This window comes from Pristiophorus japonicus, chromosome 8, assembly GCF_044704955.1.
Source record: "Pristiophorus japonicus isolate sPriJap1 chromosome 8, sPriJap1.hap1, whole genome shotgun sequence".
Classification (NCBI taxonomy): domain Eukaryota; kingdom Metazoa; phylum Chordata; class Chondrichthyes; family Pristiophoridae; genus Pristiophorus; species Pristiophorus japonicus.
Window position 1 is genome coordinate 115935078 of NC_091984.1, and position 17829 is coordinate 115952906.

Here is a 17829-nt window from a genome sequence, read left to right on the forward strand (position 1 = left end):
TGGTAGCTTGTGCACTGCTCCATCGTAGGAGACCTTTACAGTAGCACTGTCAATTACGGGAATCAGTTCCTTTGTGTATGTTCTCAGTTTCGTGCGAATGGGAGTCAGGACTGGCCTTGAGGCCTTGCTGCACCACAATTTATCGAAAGTCTTTTTGCTCATAATGGACTGGCTCGCGCCCGCGTCCAGCTCCATTGACACCGAGAGTCCATTTAATTCAATCTTTAGCATTATCGGGGACACTTTGTGGTAAATATGCGCACCCCATATACCTCTGCCTCCTCGGTCTGAGGCTCTGGTTCGTTGTGATCTGCCGTGGATCTGTCCTCCTCTGCAACATGGTGCTTTGCAGGGTTAACAGGATTTGCAGCTCGACTGCACATACATTGGAGATGTCCCATTGTTCCACAGCCCTTGCAAATGTACCCCTTGAAGTGGCATGAATGGAAGCGATGATCACCCCCGCAGCGCCAACAAGATGTTAACGGCCTTGCATTCATCACCCTTGATGGTGGACTCTGATATCTGCGGACGTGCAGCTACAGGCAAGTGGGGCCTGCCCTGTACGTTGTGATTTGAAAACAACATCACTTTGTTCACAGTACTTGTACCAGCACTCGTGTGCTGAGAGATTTGCTTACATAGAAACATAGAAAATAGGTGCAGGAGTAGGCCATTCGGCCCTTCTAGCCTGCACCGCCATTCAATGAGTTCATGGCTGAACATGCAACTTCAGTACCCCATTCCTGCTTTCTCACCATACCCCTTGATTCCCCTAATAGTAAGGACTTCATCTAACTCCTTTTTGAATATATTTAGTGAATTGGCCTCAACAACTTTCTGTGGTAGAGAATTCCACAGGTTCACCACTCTCTGGGTGAAGAAATTCCTCCTCATCTCGGTCCTAAATGGCTTCCCCCTTATCCTTAGACTGTGTCCCCTGGTTCTGGACTTCCCCAACATTGGGAACATTCTTCCTGCATCTAACCTGTCTAACCCCGTCAGAATTTTAAACGTTTCTATGAGGTCCCCTCTCATTCTTCTGAACTCCAGTGAATACAAGCCCAGTTGATCCAGTCTTTCTTGATAGGTCAGTCCCGCCATCCCGGGAATCAGTCTGGTGAACCTTCGCTGCACTCCCTCAATAGCAAGAATGTCCTTCCTCAGGTTAGGAGACCAAAACTGTACACAATACTCCAGGTGTGGCCTCACCAAGGCCCTGTACAATTGTAGCAACACCTCCCTGCCCTTGTACTCAAATCCCCTCGCTATGAAGGCCAACATGCCATTTGCTTTCTTAACCGCCTGCTGTACCTGCATGCCAACCTTCAATAACTGATGTACCATAACACCCAGGTCTCTTTGCACCTCCCCTTTTCCTAATCTGTCACCATTCAGATAATAGTCTGTCTCTCTGTTTTTACCACCAAAGTGGATAACCTCACATTTATCCACATTATACTTCATCTGCCATGCATTTTCCCACTCACCTAACCTATCCAAGTCGCTCTGCAGCCTCATAGAATCCTCCTTGCAGCTCACACTGCCACCCAACTTAGTGTCATCCGCAAATTTGGAGATACTACATTTAATCCCCTCGTCTAAATCATTAATGTACAGTGTAAACAGCTGGGGCCCCAGCACAGAACCTTGCGGTACCCCACTAGTCACTGCCTGCCATTCTGAAAAGTTCCCATTTACTCCTACTCTTTGCTTCCTGTCTGACAACCAGTTCTCAATCCATGTCAGCACACTACCCCCAATCCCATGTGCTTTAACTTTGCACATTAATCTCTAGTGTGGGACCTTGTCGAAAGCCTTCTGAAAGTCCAAATATACCACATCAACTGGTTCTCCCTTGTCCACTCTACTGGAAACATCCTCAAAAAATTCCAGAAGATTTGTCAAGCATGATTTCCCTTTCACAAATCCATGCTGACTTGGACCTATCATATTACCTCTTTCCAAATGCACTGCTATGACATCCTTAATAATTGATTCCATCATTTTACCCACTACCGATGTCAGGCTGACCGGTCTGTAATTCCCTGTTTTCTCTCTCCCTCCTTTTTTAAAAAGTGGGGTTACATTGGCTACCCTCCACTCCATAGGAACTGATCTAGAGTCAATGGAATGTTGGAAAATGACTGTCAATGCATCCACTATTTCCAAGGCCACCTCCTTAAGTACTCTGGGATGCAGTCCATCAGGCCCTGGGGATTTATCGGCCTTCAATCCCATCAATTTCCCCAACACAATTTCCCGACTAATAAGGATTTCCCTCAGTTCCTCCTCCTTACTAGACCCTCCGACCCCTTTTATATCCGGAAGGTTGTTTGTGTCCTCCTTAGTGAATACCGAACCAAAGTACTTGTTCAATTGATCCGCCATTTCTTTGTTCCCCGTTATGACTTCCTCTGATTCTGACTGCAGGGGACCTACGTTTGTCTTTACTAACCTTTTTCTCTTTACATATCTATAGAAACTTTTGCTATCCGTCTTAATGTTCCCTGCAAGTTTCTTCTCGTACTCCATTTTCCCTGCCCTAATCAAACCCTTTGTCCTCCTCTGCTGAGTTCTAAATTTCTCCCAGTCCCCGGGTTCGCTGCTATTTCTGGCCAATTTGTATGCCACTTCCTTGGCTTTAATGCTATCCCTGATTTCCCTTGATAGCCACGGTTGAGCCACCTTCCCTTTTTTATTTTTATGCCAGACAGGAATGTACAATTGTTGTAGTTCATCCATGCGGTCTCTAAATGTCTGCCATTGCCCATCCACAGTCAACCCCTTCAGTATCATTCGCCAATCTATCCTAGCCAATTCACGCCTCATACCTTCAAAGTTATCCTTCTTTAAGTTCTGGACCATGGTCTCTGAATTAACTATTTCATTCTCCATCCTAATGCAGAATTCCACCATATTATGGTCACTCTTCCCCAAGGGGCCTCGCACAATGAGATTGCTAATTAATCCTCTCTCATTACACAACACCCAGTCTAAGATGGCCTCCTCCCTAGTTGGTTCCTCAACATATTGGTCTAAAAAACCATCCCTTATGCACTCCAGGAAATCCTCCTCTACCGTATTGTCACTGGTGGCAATGAACACCTGGGCTATCGCTATGGTCTTACTCAAGGTTGGGGTCTCTCGTCAAAAGTTTGTGAACTATCACTTCGGCCAATGCCAAGTACGAAAAAGTCCCTGAGCAGGCGCTCCAAATGTCCTTCAAATTTTCAATGTCCTGTAAGGCGTCTTAGCTCGGTGACATAACTCGCCACTTCCTGGCCTTCAGACATTTTGTCGGTATAGAACTGGTACCTCACCATCAGAACACTTTCCTTCGGGTTCAGATGCTCTCGGACCAGTGTGCACAAATCATCGTCCGATTTCTCTCTGGGTTTCGCTGGAGTGAGCAGATTTTTCATGAGGCCATATGTTGGTGCCCCACAGACGGTGAGGAGAATCGCCCTTCGTTTGGCAGCATTCGCTTCTCCTTCCAGCTCATTGGCCACGAAGTATTGGTCGAGTCGCTCCATGAAGGTTTCCCAATCATCTCCCTCCGAGAATTTGTCCAGGATGCCCATTGTTCTCTGCATCGTTGGGTTCATCATCTGTATCTCGTCGCCAGTTGTTATATATGAATAAAGAGTCTGACTGGATACTGTGAGCTAAAAGTAAAATGTGACCGTAGTCTTTTATTGCAGGTCTCCAGAGTGCCTCTCCAGCTTGTGAGGCCTCCTTAAGTATCTGTGCTCACAAGGGATTGTGGGATCCCTTGGGACTCCAGGGGATGAGCCCTCTGGTGGCTGTACAAGGTATATACAAGGTTACATACGTAACAGTAAGATCCTGCCCCTTCCTGAGCTGTTAAAATGAGATACAGGTGGATATGTGATATTTCCCCTGAGGGAGGGAGAAGCAGACTGTGAGTCAACCATGGCTGGTTATAGAGCATCGTTGGTAATGGAATAGTGTAGTGATGGGAAAATCTAAAATAGTGGGATGAGTGTGTGTGGGGGAGAGGTATGGATCAGCATATTGAAAGTGAACTTTCCATGCTTTGTGAATGGACTAGATATTGGTCGTCTTATTAAGATAAAGGCACGAGATCCACAAATAATGGAAACATAACCTTATTTTACAAGATTCAGCCCATCTTGATTCTTCTACCCAGAGAGATTTGAGCATCATCCCATGGTAAACATAGAAATATAGAAACATAAAAAATAGGTGCAGGAGTAGGCCATTTGGCCCTTCGAGCCTGCACCACCATTCAATAAGATCATGGCTGATCAGTCACCTCAGTACCCCTTTCCTGCTTTCTCTCCATACCCCTTGATCCCTTTAGCCGTCAGGGCCATATCTAACTCCCTCTTGAATATATCTAACGAACTGGCATCAACAACTCTGTGGTAGAGAATTCCAGAGGTTAACAACTCTGAGTGAAGAAGTTTCTCCTCATCTCGGTCCTAAATGGCTTACCCCTTATCCTTAGACTGTGACCCCTGGTTCTGGACTTCCCCCAACATCGGGAACATTCTTCCTGCATCTAACCTGTCCAATCCTGTCAGAATTTTATATGTTTCTATGAGATCCCCTCTCAGTCTTCTAAACTCCAGTGAATACAGGCCCAGTTAATCCAGTCTCTCCTCATATGTCAGTCCTGCCATCCCGGGAATCAGTCTGGTGAACCTTCGCCGCACTCCCTCAAGAGCAAGAACGTCCTTCCTCAGATTAGGAGACCAAAACTGACCACAATATTCCAGGTGAGGCCTCACTAAGGCCCTGTACAACTGCAGCAAGACCTGCTCCGATACTCAAATCCTCTAGCTATGAAGGCCAACATACCAATTGCCTTCTTCACCGCCTGCTATACCTGCATGCCAACTTTCAATGACTGATGTACAATGACACCCAGGTCTCGTTGCACCTCCCCTTTTCCTAATCTGCCGCCATTCAGATAATATTCTGCCTTCATGTTTTTGACACCAAAGTGGATAACCTCACATTTATCCACATTATACTGCATCTGCCATGCATTTGCCCACTCATCTAACCTGTCCAAGTCACCCTGCAGCTTTTTAGCGTCCTCCTCACAGCTCACACCGCCATTCAGCTTAGTGTCGTCTGCAAACTTGGAGATATTACACTCAATTCCTTCATCTAAATCATTGATGTATATTGTAAGACTGGGAATTAAACATACAGTGGTATCTGACAATTCGGAAAGATAGACAAGAAGGGAAAGGAGGTGGGGTAGCTCTGTTAATAAAGGATGATATCAGGGCATTCGTGACAGACGATATTGGCTCCAATGAACAAAATGTTGAATCATTGTGGGTGGAGATTAGAGATAGTAAGGGGAAAAAGTCACTGGTGGGCGTAGTTTATAGGCCCCCAAATAATAACTTCACGGTGGGGCGGGCAATAATCAAGGGAATAATGGAGGCATGTGAAAAAGGAACGGCAGTAACCATGGGGGATTTTAACCTACATATCGATTGGTCAAATCAAATCGCACGGGGTAGCCTGGAGGAGGAATTCATAGAATGCATACAGGATTGTTTCTTAGAACAGTACGTTACAGAACCTACAAGGGAGCAAGCTATGTTAGATCTGGTCCTGTGTAATGAGTCAGGAATAATAAACGATCTCCAAGTAAAAGATCCTCTCGGAATGAGTGATCACAGTCTGGTTGAATTTGTAATACAGATTGAGGGTGAGGAAGTAGTGTCTCAAACGAGCGTACTATGCTTAAACAAGGGGGGCTACAGTGTGATGAGGGCAGAGTTGGCTAAAGTAGACTGGAAACACAGACTAAACGGTGGCACAATTGAGGAACAGTGGAGGACTTTTAAGGAGCTCTTTCATAGTGGTCAACAAAAATATATTCCAGTGAAAAAGAAGGGTGGTAAGAGAAGGGATAACCAGCCGTGGATAACCAAGGAAATAAAGGAGAGTATCAAATTAAAAACCAATGCGTATAAGGTGGCCAAGGTTAGTGGGAAAATAGAGTGGGAAAATTTTAAACAACAGCAAAGAATGACTAAGAAAGCAATAAAGAAAGGAAAGATAGATTACGAAAATAAACTTGCGCAAAACATAAAAACAGATAGTAAAATCTTTTACCGATATATAAAACGGAAAAGAGTGACTAAAGTAAATGTTGGTCCCTTAGAAGATGAGAAGGGGGATTTAATAATGGGAAATGTGGAAATGGCTGAGACCTTAAACAATTATTTTGCTTCGGTCTTCACAGTGGAAGACACAAAAACCATGCCAAAAATTTCTGGTCACGGGAATGTGGGAAGGGAGGACCTTGAGACAATCACTATCACTAGGGAGGTAGTGCTGGACAGGCTAATGGGACTCAAGGTAGACAAGTCCCCTGTGTCAAGTCATGTCCCCTCAGTACAGATTCACACGAGGCATGTAGTGAAGTGAAGATCACTCTGAACCTGCACCTTTTATTTCACAGCTCTGGAATGCTGCACTTGCCTGAGACCTGTGCTTATATACCTGTCTCTTGCAAGTGCACCCCTGGTGGTAAGGTATGCTGGTGGTTACAGGTCATATCTTATTACAGTCATGTATAGCATGTTGGGATACAGTTATATATAATAATGTAAGATACATGACATCACCCTCCCCCAAGGTCTTATTGTCTTTATAAGTTCAGTCTCTCAGGTGGTCTACGCTCTCGCGTGGAGCGTCTGAGTTGTGATTCAGTTGTTTGCCTTGGTGTCTGATTTTCTTTGGGTGTGATTGCTGGTATCTCGCTTGGGCTGTCTGTTTCGATTGGTGTGATTGTTGTTGACTCACCTGGGCTGTCTGTTGGGATTGTCCTTTCCTCAGGTTGTTCCCTCTGTCTGTCCACCAGGTGTGGTGCGAGTTCCACATTGTAGTCTGCCTCTGGTTCCGCAGTGCTGTTGGTAAATCTGCTTTTGACTTGGTCTAAATGCCTCCGGCAGGTTTTGCCATTGTCCATTTGTACTACCAGTAGCCTGTTTCCTTCCTTGCCCGTTACTGTCCCTGCAAACCATTTGTGACCCCTGCCATTAGTTTAGTACAAACACTTTGTCCCCTATCTCATTCCATCTCCCCCTCGAATTTCTGTCATGGTACTCAGTCAGCTTACGGCGCTTTGCCTCAACGATTTCGTGCATGTCTGGGAGGATTAATGAGAGCCTTGTTTTTAAAGTCCTTTTCATCAACAATTGCGCGGGGGAATCCCAGTCAGTGAGTATGGATGAGATCTGTATGCCAACAGCAGTCGCGACAGGCGACCCTGCAGTGTGGGACCTTGGATTTTAAGCATGCCTTGTTTAATGATTTGCACTGCTCTCTCCACCTGGCCGTTGGAGGCCGGCTTGAACGGTGCCGTCTTGATGTGATTTATGCCGTGGTCAATTATAAAGTCTTGGAATTCTGCGCTGGTGAAGCACGGACCATTGTCACTGACTAATATGTCAGGGATTCCGTGCGTTGCAAACATGGTTGCGAGGCTCTCCACAGTGGTGGAGGTTGTGCTCGAGTTTAAAATGGTGCATTCGATCCACTTTGAAAATGCATCTACAACTACGAGGAATATTTTGCCCATGAATGGGCCCGCATAGTCTTCGTGCACCCGCGACCATGATTTGGTAGGCCAGGGGCTCAGTGGAGCCTCCCTGGGGGCATTGCTGAGTTGGGCACAAAAGGTGCATCTTCGGACGCAGAGCTCCAAGTCCGCGTCAATACCAGGCCACCAGACGTGGGATCTGGCTGTGGCCTTCATGAGAACGATCCCCGGGTGCTCGTGGTGGAGATCCCGGACAAATGCCTCTCTGCCTCGCAGAGGCATGACTACTCGGTTGCCCCACATCAGGCAGTCTGCTTGTAGTGATAGCTCATGCATGCGCCTGTGAAAGGGTTTTAATTCCTCGGGGCAGGCATCGCGAGCCTCTGCCCAGTCACCGGTGAGGACACATCTTTTTACTAAGGATAATGTGGGGTCGCTGGCCGTCCTGGCTCTGATTTGGCGAGCCGTCATGGGCGAACCTGTGGACTCAAAGGCATTGATTGCCATGACTATCTCACAGTCCTGTTCGTCAGACCCTTCCGTGGTCGCCAGGGGTAGCCTGCTGAGTGCGTCGGCACAGTTGTCTGTGCCTGGTCTGTGCCTTATGGTATAGTCGTAGGACGCTAGCATGAGTGCCCACCGTTGAATTCGCGCCGAGGCTTTGGCGTTTATTGCCTTGCTCTCAGATAGGAGGGACGTGAGGGGCTTGTGGTCGATTTCTAACGCGAACTTGGCCCCGAAAAGGTATTGGTGCATCTTTTTGACACCGAACACGCACGCGAGCGCCTCCTTCTCTACCATTCCGTACCCGCGCTCCGCCCATGAAAGTGACCTGGAGGCATAAGCTAGGGGTTGTAATTTGCCCGCACTATTGACATGTTGCAAAACGCACCCGACCCCATTCGCTGACTCATCGCATGTGAGAACTAGCTTTTTACCTGGGTCAAAGAGAGTCAAAACACTGTTGGAACACAGAAGGTTGCGTGCCTTATTGAAGGCGCGTTCCTGGGCGTCCCCCCAAAACCAATCGCACCCCTTCCTGAGTAGCACATGGAGAGGCTCCAGCAGCGTGCTTAAGTTCTGCATAAAGTTCCCAAAGTAATTGAGTAGCCCGAGAAAGGCGCGCAGTTCTGAGACATTCTGGGGCCTGGGTGCCAGGCAAATTGCTTCTATTTTGGACTCTGTTGGGCGGATTCCATCAGCGGCAATCCTTTTGCCCAAAAATTTTACCTCGGGTGTGAGAAACAGGCACTTGGATTTCTTGACTCGTAGGCCTACCCGATCCAACGGCTTTAGTACTTCCTCCAAATTACGGAGATGGGAGTTGGTGCCCCTGCCCGTGATAAGTATGTCGTCTTGAAATACAACCGTCCCCGGCATGGACTTGAGCAGACTCTCCATGTTGCGCTGGAATATGGCAGCTGCCGACCTGATGCCGAATGGGCATCTATTGTACATGAAAAAGCCTCGATGTGTGTTGATGGTGGTGAGTAGCTTGGATTCCTCGGTCAATTCTTGCGTCATATAAGCAGATGTGAGGTCTAATTTTGAGAAGTTTACCTCCAGCCAATGTGGCAAATAAGTCCTCCGCTCTGGATAGTAGGTACTGGTCCTGTAGGGAGACTCTGTTTATGGTAGATTTGTAGTCCCCACAGATTCGTACGGATCCATCAGCCTTCATGACTAGGATGATGGGACTTGCCCAGTCGCTAAATTCCACAGATGATATAATGCCTTCCCACAGAAGCTTGTCTAGTTCATGTTCAATCTTTTCCCTCATCACATAGGGTACAGCTCTGGCCTTGTGATGGACCGGTCTAGCATCCTGTGTGATGTCGATTTTGACTTTGGTCCCTTTGAAAGTGCCCACACCTGGCTGAAAGAGATGTTCAAATCGCTTTATAACTGTTGAGCAGGAGGTCCGTTCCTCTAATGACATGGCATGGACATCATCCCATTTCCAGTTTAGTTTTGCCAGCCAGCTTCTCCCCAGCAGTGCTGGAGGGTCTCCGGGGACAATCCACAGGGGAAGTCGGTTCACTGTCCCTTTGTGTGTGACAGAGAGCATGGCGCTGCCGAGGACTGGTACGATTTCTTTGGTATAGGTCCTTAGTTTGATGTCGACCCTTGTGAGTTTTGGTCTGTCTCTTTTATGCGGCCACAGTTGTTCAAATTGTTGAGCGCTCATGAGAGATTGACTCGCTCCTGTATCCAGCTCCAGGTTGACAGATATCCCATTGAGTATGACCCTCATCATTATAGGAGGCATCCTGTCGTAGGAGCAGCGGCCATTGATCGTGTTGACCCGCTGTACATCGGTGTCCTGGGTACTGTCCCCACCATCTTCTGGTCCGCTTTCCGACCCATCCGATTCGTATACCAGCCGAGATGCACATGCGGGCCAAATGCCCTGTATATTCACAGTTCCTGCAAACAGCCTGCTGAAATTGACATTCCTTTGACGAGTGCCCACCCCACAGAAGCTTGTCTAGTTCATGTTCAATCTTTTCCCTCATCACATAGGGTACAGCTCTGGCCTTGTGATGGACCGGTCTAGCATCCTGTGTGATGTAGATTTTGACTTTGGTCCCTTTGAAAGTGCCCACACCTGGCTGAAAGAGATGTTCAAATCGCTTTATAACTGTTGAGCAGGAGGTCTCTGTCACCTCCAGCACAGACTGCTTGCAAAGAATGAGCTGCGTCTGGCTGATCTCTCTTGAGCTTCTCTCAGTTTGTAGTTGATTGCTCGCATTGTGGGTTGATGAGGTGTGAACGGCTGTTCCTGTGGCCCCTGATGGCTTCTGATGCCACTGCTTGCTGTCGAAAGCCTGTTCTGCCAGTTTTGTCTGTGTATGGGGGTAGCAGCTTTTCTAATGCTGTGAACTCCTTGTTTCATTATTTCGTTAGTTGTCATACCTGCATTGTAAATCAACCTCGTTTCTTCTTCCTCTACCAAGAATGTATGTGCAACCAGTGCTGCTGCCTCTAAGGTCAGATTCTTGGTCTCTGAGTTTTCGGAATATGCCTGCGTGGCCTATTCCTTCAATGAAAAAGTCTCTCAGCATTTCTCTCCTCAGTTCATCGGAGAACTCACATAAACTAGCCAACCTCCGAAGTTCCGCCACGAAGTCGGGTATGCTCTGGCCCACACAGCATCTGTAGTTGTAGAACCTGTGTCTGGCCATGTGTAGGCTGCTTGCTGGCTTCAGGTGGTCTCTTACCAATGTGCTCAATTCTTCAAACGACTTGCTTGCTGGTTTCTCAGGTGCCAACAAATCCTTATTAAAGCGTATGTTTTCGAGCCACAGCTGGTCAAGAGATGGGCTCTTCTCTTGTCTGCCGTATCATAGCCTAACCAGTCTTTGGTTACAAGGCTTTGCTGGAGCCTTTCTATAAAGTCCTCCCAATTGTTTCCCGCATTGTACTTTTCAACTGATCCGTTGTTCGCCATTATGTGGATTCTGTAATCCCATCCTCGTCGCCACTGTAAAGTCCTGTCCCCTCAGTACAGATTCACACAAGGCATGTAGTGAAGTCAAGGTCACTCTGGACCTGCACCTTTTATTTCACAGCTCTGGAATTCTGCACTTGCCTGAGACCTGCGCTTATATACCTGTCTCTTGCAAGTGCACCCCCGGTGGTAAGGTATGCTGGTGGTTACAGGTCATATCTTATTACAATCATGTATAGCATGTTGGGATACAGTTACATATAATAATGTAAGATACATGACACCCTGGTCCTGATGAAATGCATCTTAGGGTATTAAAAGAGATGGCAGAAGTTATAGCAGATGCATTTGTTGTAATCTACCAACATTCTCTGGACTCTGGGGAGGTACCAGTGGATTGGAAAGCAGCTAATGTAACGCCTCTGTTTAAAAAAAATGGGGCAGACAAAAGGCAGGTAACTATAGGCCGATTAGTTTAACATCTGTAGTGGGGAAAATGCTTGAAGCTATCATTAAGGAAGAAATAGCGGGACATCTAGATAGGAATAGTGCAATCAAGCAGACACAACATGGATTGATGAAGAGGAAATCATGTTTAACTAATTTACTGGAATTCTTTGAGGATATAACGAGCATGGTGGATAGAGGTGTACCGATGGATGTGGTGTATTTAGATTTCCAAAAGGCATTCGATAAGGTGCCACACAAAAGGTTACTGCAGAAGGTAAAGGTATGCGGAGTCAGAGGAAATGTATTAGCATGGATAGAGAATTGGCTGGCTAACAGAAAGCAGAGAGTCGGGATAAATGGGTCCTTTTCAGGTTGGAAATCGGTGGTTAGTGGTGTGCCACAGGGATCGGTGCTGGGACCACAACTGTTTACAATGTACATAGATGACCTGAAAGAGGGGACAGAGTGTAGTGTAACAAAATTTGCAGATGACACAAAGATTAGTGGGAAAGCGGGTTGTGTAGAGGACACAGAGATGCTGCAAAGAGATTTAGATAGGTTAAGCGAATGGGCTAAGGTTTGGCAGATGGAATACAATGTCGGAAAATATGAGGTCATCCACCTTGGAAAAAAACACAGTAAAAGGGAATATTATTTGAATGGGGAGAAATTACAACATGCTGTGGTGCAGAGGGACCTGGGGGTCCTTGTGCATGAATCCCAAAAAGTTAGTTTGCACGTGCAGCAGGTAATCAGGAAGATGAATGGAATGTTGGCCTTCATTGCGAGAGGGATGGAGTACAAAAGCAGGGAGGTCCTGCTGCAACTGTACAGGGTATTGGTGAGGCCGCACCTAGAGTACTGCGTGCAGTTTTGGTCACCTTTCTTAAGGAAGGATATACTAGCTTTGGAGGGGGTACAGAGACGATTCACTAGGCTGATTCCGGAGATGAGGGGGTTACCTTATGATAGATTGAGTAGACTGGGTCTTTACTCGTTGGAGTTCAGAAGGCTGAGGGGTGATCTTATAGAAACATTTAAAATAATGAAAGGGATAGACAAGATAGAGGCAGAGAGGTTGTTTCCACTGGTCGGGGAGACTAGAATTAGCGGGAACAGCCTCAAAATACGGGGGAGCCAATTTAAACCCGAGTTGAGAAGGAATTTCTTCTCCCAGAGGGTTGTGAATCTGTGGAATTCTCTGCCCAAGGAAGCAGTTGAGGCTAGCTCATTGAATGTATTCAAATCACAGATAGATAGATTTTTAACCAATAAGGGAATTAAGGGTTACGGGGAGTGGGCGGGTAAGTGAAGCTGAGTCCACGGCCAGATCAGCCATGATCTTGTTGAATGGTGGAGCAGGCTCGAGGGGCTAGATGGCCTACTCCTGTTCCTAATTCTTATCTTCTTATGTAAATAGCCTGGGTTCCAGCACTGAGCCCTGCGGCACCCCAATTGTAGCATCCAATTTCTCCTTAAAAAAATTCCAGTGTGTTTGCCTCCACTACTGATCACTTTGCGAGGAGAAGAATATCCTGTTATCTTCTTCTATTCCTGTAGTTTAATTTAAGGTACTATTCTGGGTTAACTTTTTCTGCACCTTAACAACCTTATATACCTCAATAGGATCACCTCTCAAATGCCTCCTTTCCAAGTTGAAAGAGCAAGTTATTATTTCAATGGAGGAAGATTGCAAAATGCTGCAGTACAGCGCGACCTGGGGATACTTGTGCATGAAACACAAATGGGTAGTATGCAGGTACAGCAAATGATCAGGAAGGCCAATGGTATCTTGGCCTTTATTGCAAAGGGGATGGAGTATAAAAGCAGGGAAGTCTTGCTCCAGTTGTACAGGGTATTGGTGAGGCCACACCTGGAATACTGCGTACAGTTTTGGTTTCCATATTTACGAAAGGATATACTTGATTTGGAGGCAGTTCAGAGAAGGTTCACAAGGTTGACCCCAGAGATGAGGGGGTTTGACTTATGAGAAAAGGTTGAGTAGGTTGGTCCTCTACTCATTGGAATTCAGAAGAATGAGAGGTGATCTAATCGAAATGTATAAGATTATGAGGGGGCGTGACAAGGTGGATGCAGAGAGAATGTTTCCACTGATGGGGGAGACTAGAACTAGAGGGCATGATCTTAGAATAAGGAGACGCCCATTTAAAACTGAGATGAGGAGAAATTTCTTCTCTCAGCGGGTTGTAAATCTGGAATTCGCTGCCTCAGAGCTGTGGAAGCTGGGACACTGAATAAATTTAAGACAGAAATAGACAGTTTCTTAAACAATAAGGGGATAAAGGGTTATGGAGAGCAGGCAGGGAAGTGGACCTGAGTCCATGATCGGATCAGCCATGATCGTATTAAATGGCGGAGCAGGCTCAAGGGGCTGTATGGCCTTCTCCTCCTATTTCTTATGTTCTTATGTTCTTATGTTCTAAAAGCCCAAGTTTATTCTCATAACTCACACTCCAGTCTTTTCTCATACCCCTGACACTGGGCTTTGGGCTTGTGGCTTTCCTCTGCATTGCCTCCAGTGCCTGAATGTCTCTCTCGTTTCTAAGCAACCAGAACTCGATGCAACATTCAAGGCACAGTCTGACCAGAGCACTGTAAAGATCGATCACTATCGCTTCTGATTTAGATTCTACTTAGATTTTGACCGTGCTGTTCAACATACTTTGTTGTTTTCTGCTCTGCGCTCATTGGACTTGTTGAGCATTGAATCTATGAAGACTCCTCGATCCCTTTCAGCTTCATCCTTAGCTATTTCACACCATTCACTGAGTACATGTTCAAAAATCCTTGAACAATTATTTTCGATAGGAAATGTACATACAATCCCAGTCAGCGCATTTACAAAAAACATGTACATTCAAAACAATTTCCAAGGCAACTTGCTTTGCCTTTGAATCGCCCTCAAGAATGGCAGTTGTTCTCCACAATGAGCAGAGAGGCATCTGAGAATCAGTCATAAGTTTGCCTCCCATCATGCTCTGGAAAAAGCATTCTTGTTATATTTATCCAATTTACTAATGAAAGAAAGACTTTCATTTATATAGTGCCTTTTACGACCACCAGACATCTCAAAGTGCTTTACAGCCAATGAAGTACTTTTTGAAGTGTAGCCACTGCTGTAATGTAGGAAATGCAGCAGCCAATTTGCACACAGCAAGCTCCCACAAAGAGCAATGTGATAATGACCAGATAATCTATTTTAGTGATGTTGGTTGAAGAATAAATCTTGGCCAGGACACTGAGGAGAACCCCACTGCTGTTCTTCGAAAAAGTGCCGAGAAATCTTTTACATCCACCTGAGAGAGCAGACAGGGACTTGGTTTAATATCTCAACTGAAAGATGGCATCTCCAACAGTGCAGCATTCCCTCAGCACTGTACTGGAGTGTCAGCCTAGATTTTTGTGCTCAAGTCTCTGGAGTGGGACTTGAGCCCACAACCTTCTGACTCAAAGGTGAGTGTGCTACCCACTGAGCCACAGCTGACACTGACACACAATGAAAAGATACATGGAGAAACTTCCCTGGAAAAACTTTATTCATAAAGAACTGTCACAAGAAAGTCAAAACCATTTTAGGTTTGACCCAATCATTACCAATTTAAAAAGGAAGCCTGATTTTAGTGGCCAGAAGTTACATGCCATAATTGCCGAAGATCAGCTCAATGGTTTCTGAGATATCAAAAGAAAAGGTGGAAAAGCTTATGGTCATTATGAAGATATGAAGGAGAAAAGGCCACTCCACTCACCTAGTTTAGTTCATCATTAAAGTTCATATTCAAGACTATATCAGGCCACTTATTGTCCATTCGCCTTGGCCATAAATCTGTATTTCTCTGGCCTCTGTTGAATCAGAAATCGTCCACATTTTTTCGTTGAATTCTCCTACCATAAGCATGTGCTACATAAGTCATATTTTGTTAAGTTGACGGCTCGAAATGTGAAGTATTTCATTTTTTGTCTTGCTGAAAAGTGTTTGACAGATCTTCTTGTGTTTAATGAAAGCAGAGCCAGATGAGTAGTGCATGATCTTCATTACGAAGGTATCGTCTCAAGATGTAATACAATACACATATTTACACATAAAGAAATTAGAAAGGTTTTGCCAACGCTTTAAATCAAACACTATTTTCCATGAGCTTTCAACTTATATTTAGAGATTTTGTTCACTTTTAATTGTGTTCAGTAACACGAGCTTCTTTACACCACTCCAATAATTCCCTTGACGATTTACACAAACGTGGATCGTGTTTCCCTGACTTTTGAATCATACCTCACTAATTTAAACTCAATACAACTGTTGTTGCATTTCTCTGAATCTTTCCTGACGCCTTTACCTTTTTGTAACATGGTGCCTAGGATAGGAAGCAATACTTCCAGTGTAATCTCATGAAAATTTTATGCATTTGATGAGAGCTTTTTGAATTCATGCCCCATGGGCCCAAAATTCTGGGATCCTGCTTTGTTGGTGCAAGTGCAGTGGAGCGGAAACACTGCCCACCCTTGCTTCAGAGTGGAGAACCTATTCCAAATCTCGAAGACAGTGTTATTCCCATGGGATGGGTGCATCATGCATACAAGGGGGCATCGGAAGCCCCTGTCCTGAACTGCGGCAGAATGTCAGCGTGGAGCTAGGCCCTTGAAGAAACATCTCCTCTTCTGTTCTGCTGTTTCCAATGCAATAAGTGGGCCACTTTCAGAATGTAATTGATCCACTCTGGTATTGATGACTTTCCCCTCGTCTTGGCTTGTGGCCCTTTTACAGGCCTCAGTGAGATTCATGACTAGGGAGGACATAAAGACCGAGCTCACCCCAGATACACCCTCTTAATCAGGGAGGAGGAGGGCAGGAGACACACACATTGCCTTCCCCACCCGGAAAATGGTGTGGTGGAAAACAGCTGGCAGAACCGTGCTCCACCCGTTTTCCCGCATCCACTTTGAAGAGATATGGGAGTCTGTCTTGGAATCAATCAGAAATTCTGAGCCAATAATTCCCATACTTAACCTCTGTGTGATTAAAATTGCATAGTGCAACATTAATAATGCATTTGTATAAACTTCCTCTATTATATTTTGACAAAGCTGTTAACTATTTATCTTATCCAGTTCAATACCTTTGTTAAGGTAGTGCTCAAAGTAATTTCCCTCAAAAACAAATGAAATCTTTAATTACTAATATTGTACAGTTCGATTTCATCCCTAATAAATCTGCTTATGCTCCCTGATTTCTGTAATTATTGCAATACAACATGACGAGACTTTCAATGTTTATTCAATTAGCACAACCAATATTTATTTGGTACAGGTTAAACTTCCCTTATCCGGAACCCTCGGGACCTGGCCTGTTCCGGATAAGGGATTTTTCCGGATGAGGAGGGTCACGTTAAATTGGATGGTACAGGTACTGAGCAAGGGGATATCGGGGCTGGCTGGCTTGGGGCTGGGAGTGCAGCAGAGAGAGTGGGGTGGGGGGGGCGCGGATGGATTGTGGGGTCAGCCCAGTGATTGCGGGAGTCGGCAGCGAGGAAGGACTTCAATTTGTTCATGTCGGAGTTCTGCGCATGCAGCACCCGGTGGCCGGGAATGGTTCTGGACGAGGGGTGGTTCCGGATAAGGGAGTTCCGGATAAGGGAGGTTCAACCTGTACTGACTTTTAATGGTCTTGTTTCTATCTGTTACTTTGACCACCAATAGCCATTCCCTTACAGTGCTCTATAAGGTGCTGTTTGTTATGCATCTGTCAGATGATAAATGACTCAAGATATCTTTGAACTATTTTAGTCTGCTTTCCCACAAACTGTTTCAGTGTTGTCGGATCTGGTACAGATTTGCAGTGAAGCAATATTTTGTTGGTAGGATTATCTAATTTACCAGTGAATTAGCTAGGGTTTCGCAGCTGATACTGCTGAACCTCTGGCGAGGACAGCGTGTTTCTGTGCCCAAATATTGACTGAAGACACAATGGGAATCCTTCATTAACTCCCATCAACATATTTATCATGTTTAACGCTCAGATCTGCGCTATCTCTGCTAGGCAGAAAGCAAAAGGCACAGACCTCTGATATGAAGGAAGGTGGTACGTTCACAGAAACTTTGGTCAGGCTCTTTGAATGAGAGACTGATGTTTAAGAAGTCCAAACTTGAACATCTGTCCCACCGAAAGTGCTTGATACTGACACCGTGTGGAACAACTGGTGAAGTAGTCACCTTTTCGACACTAAGGCCCTCATCTAGATGAGCACAAAAGAAGAAATTTGCAGGCAGCCTACAAGATATCCACGCTGTTACACCAGAAGCTTTGGCCTGGATATCCAATTTAGATATTAACATTTGATTTTTTTTTTTG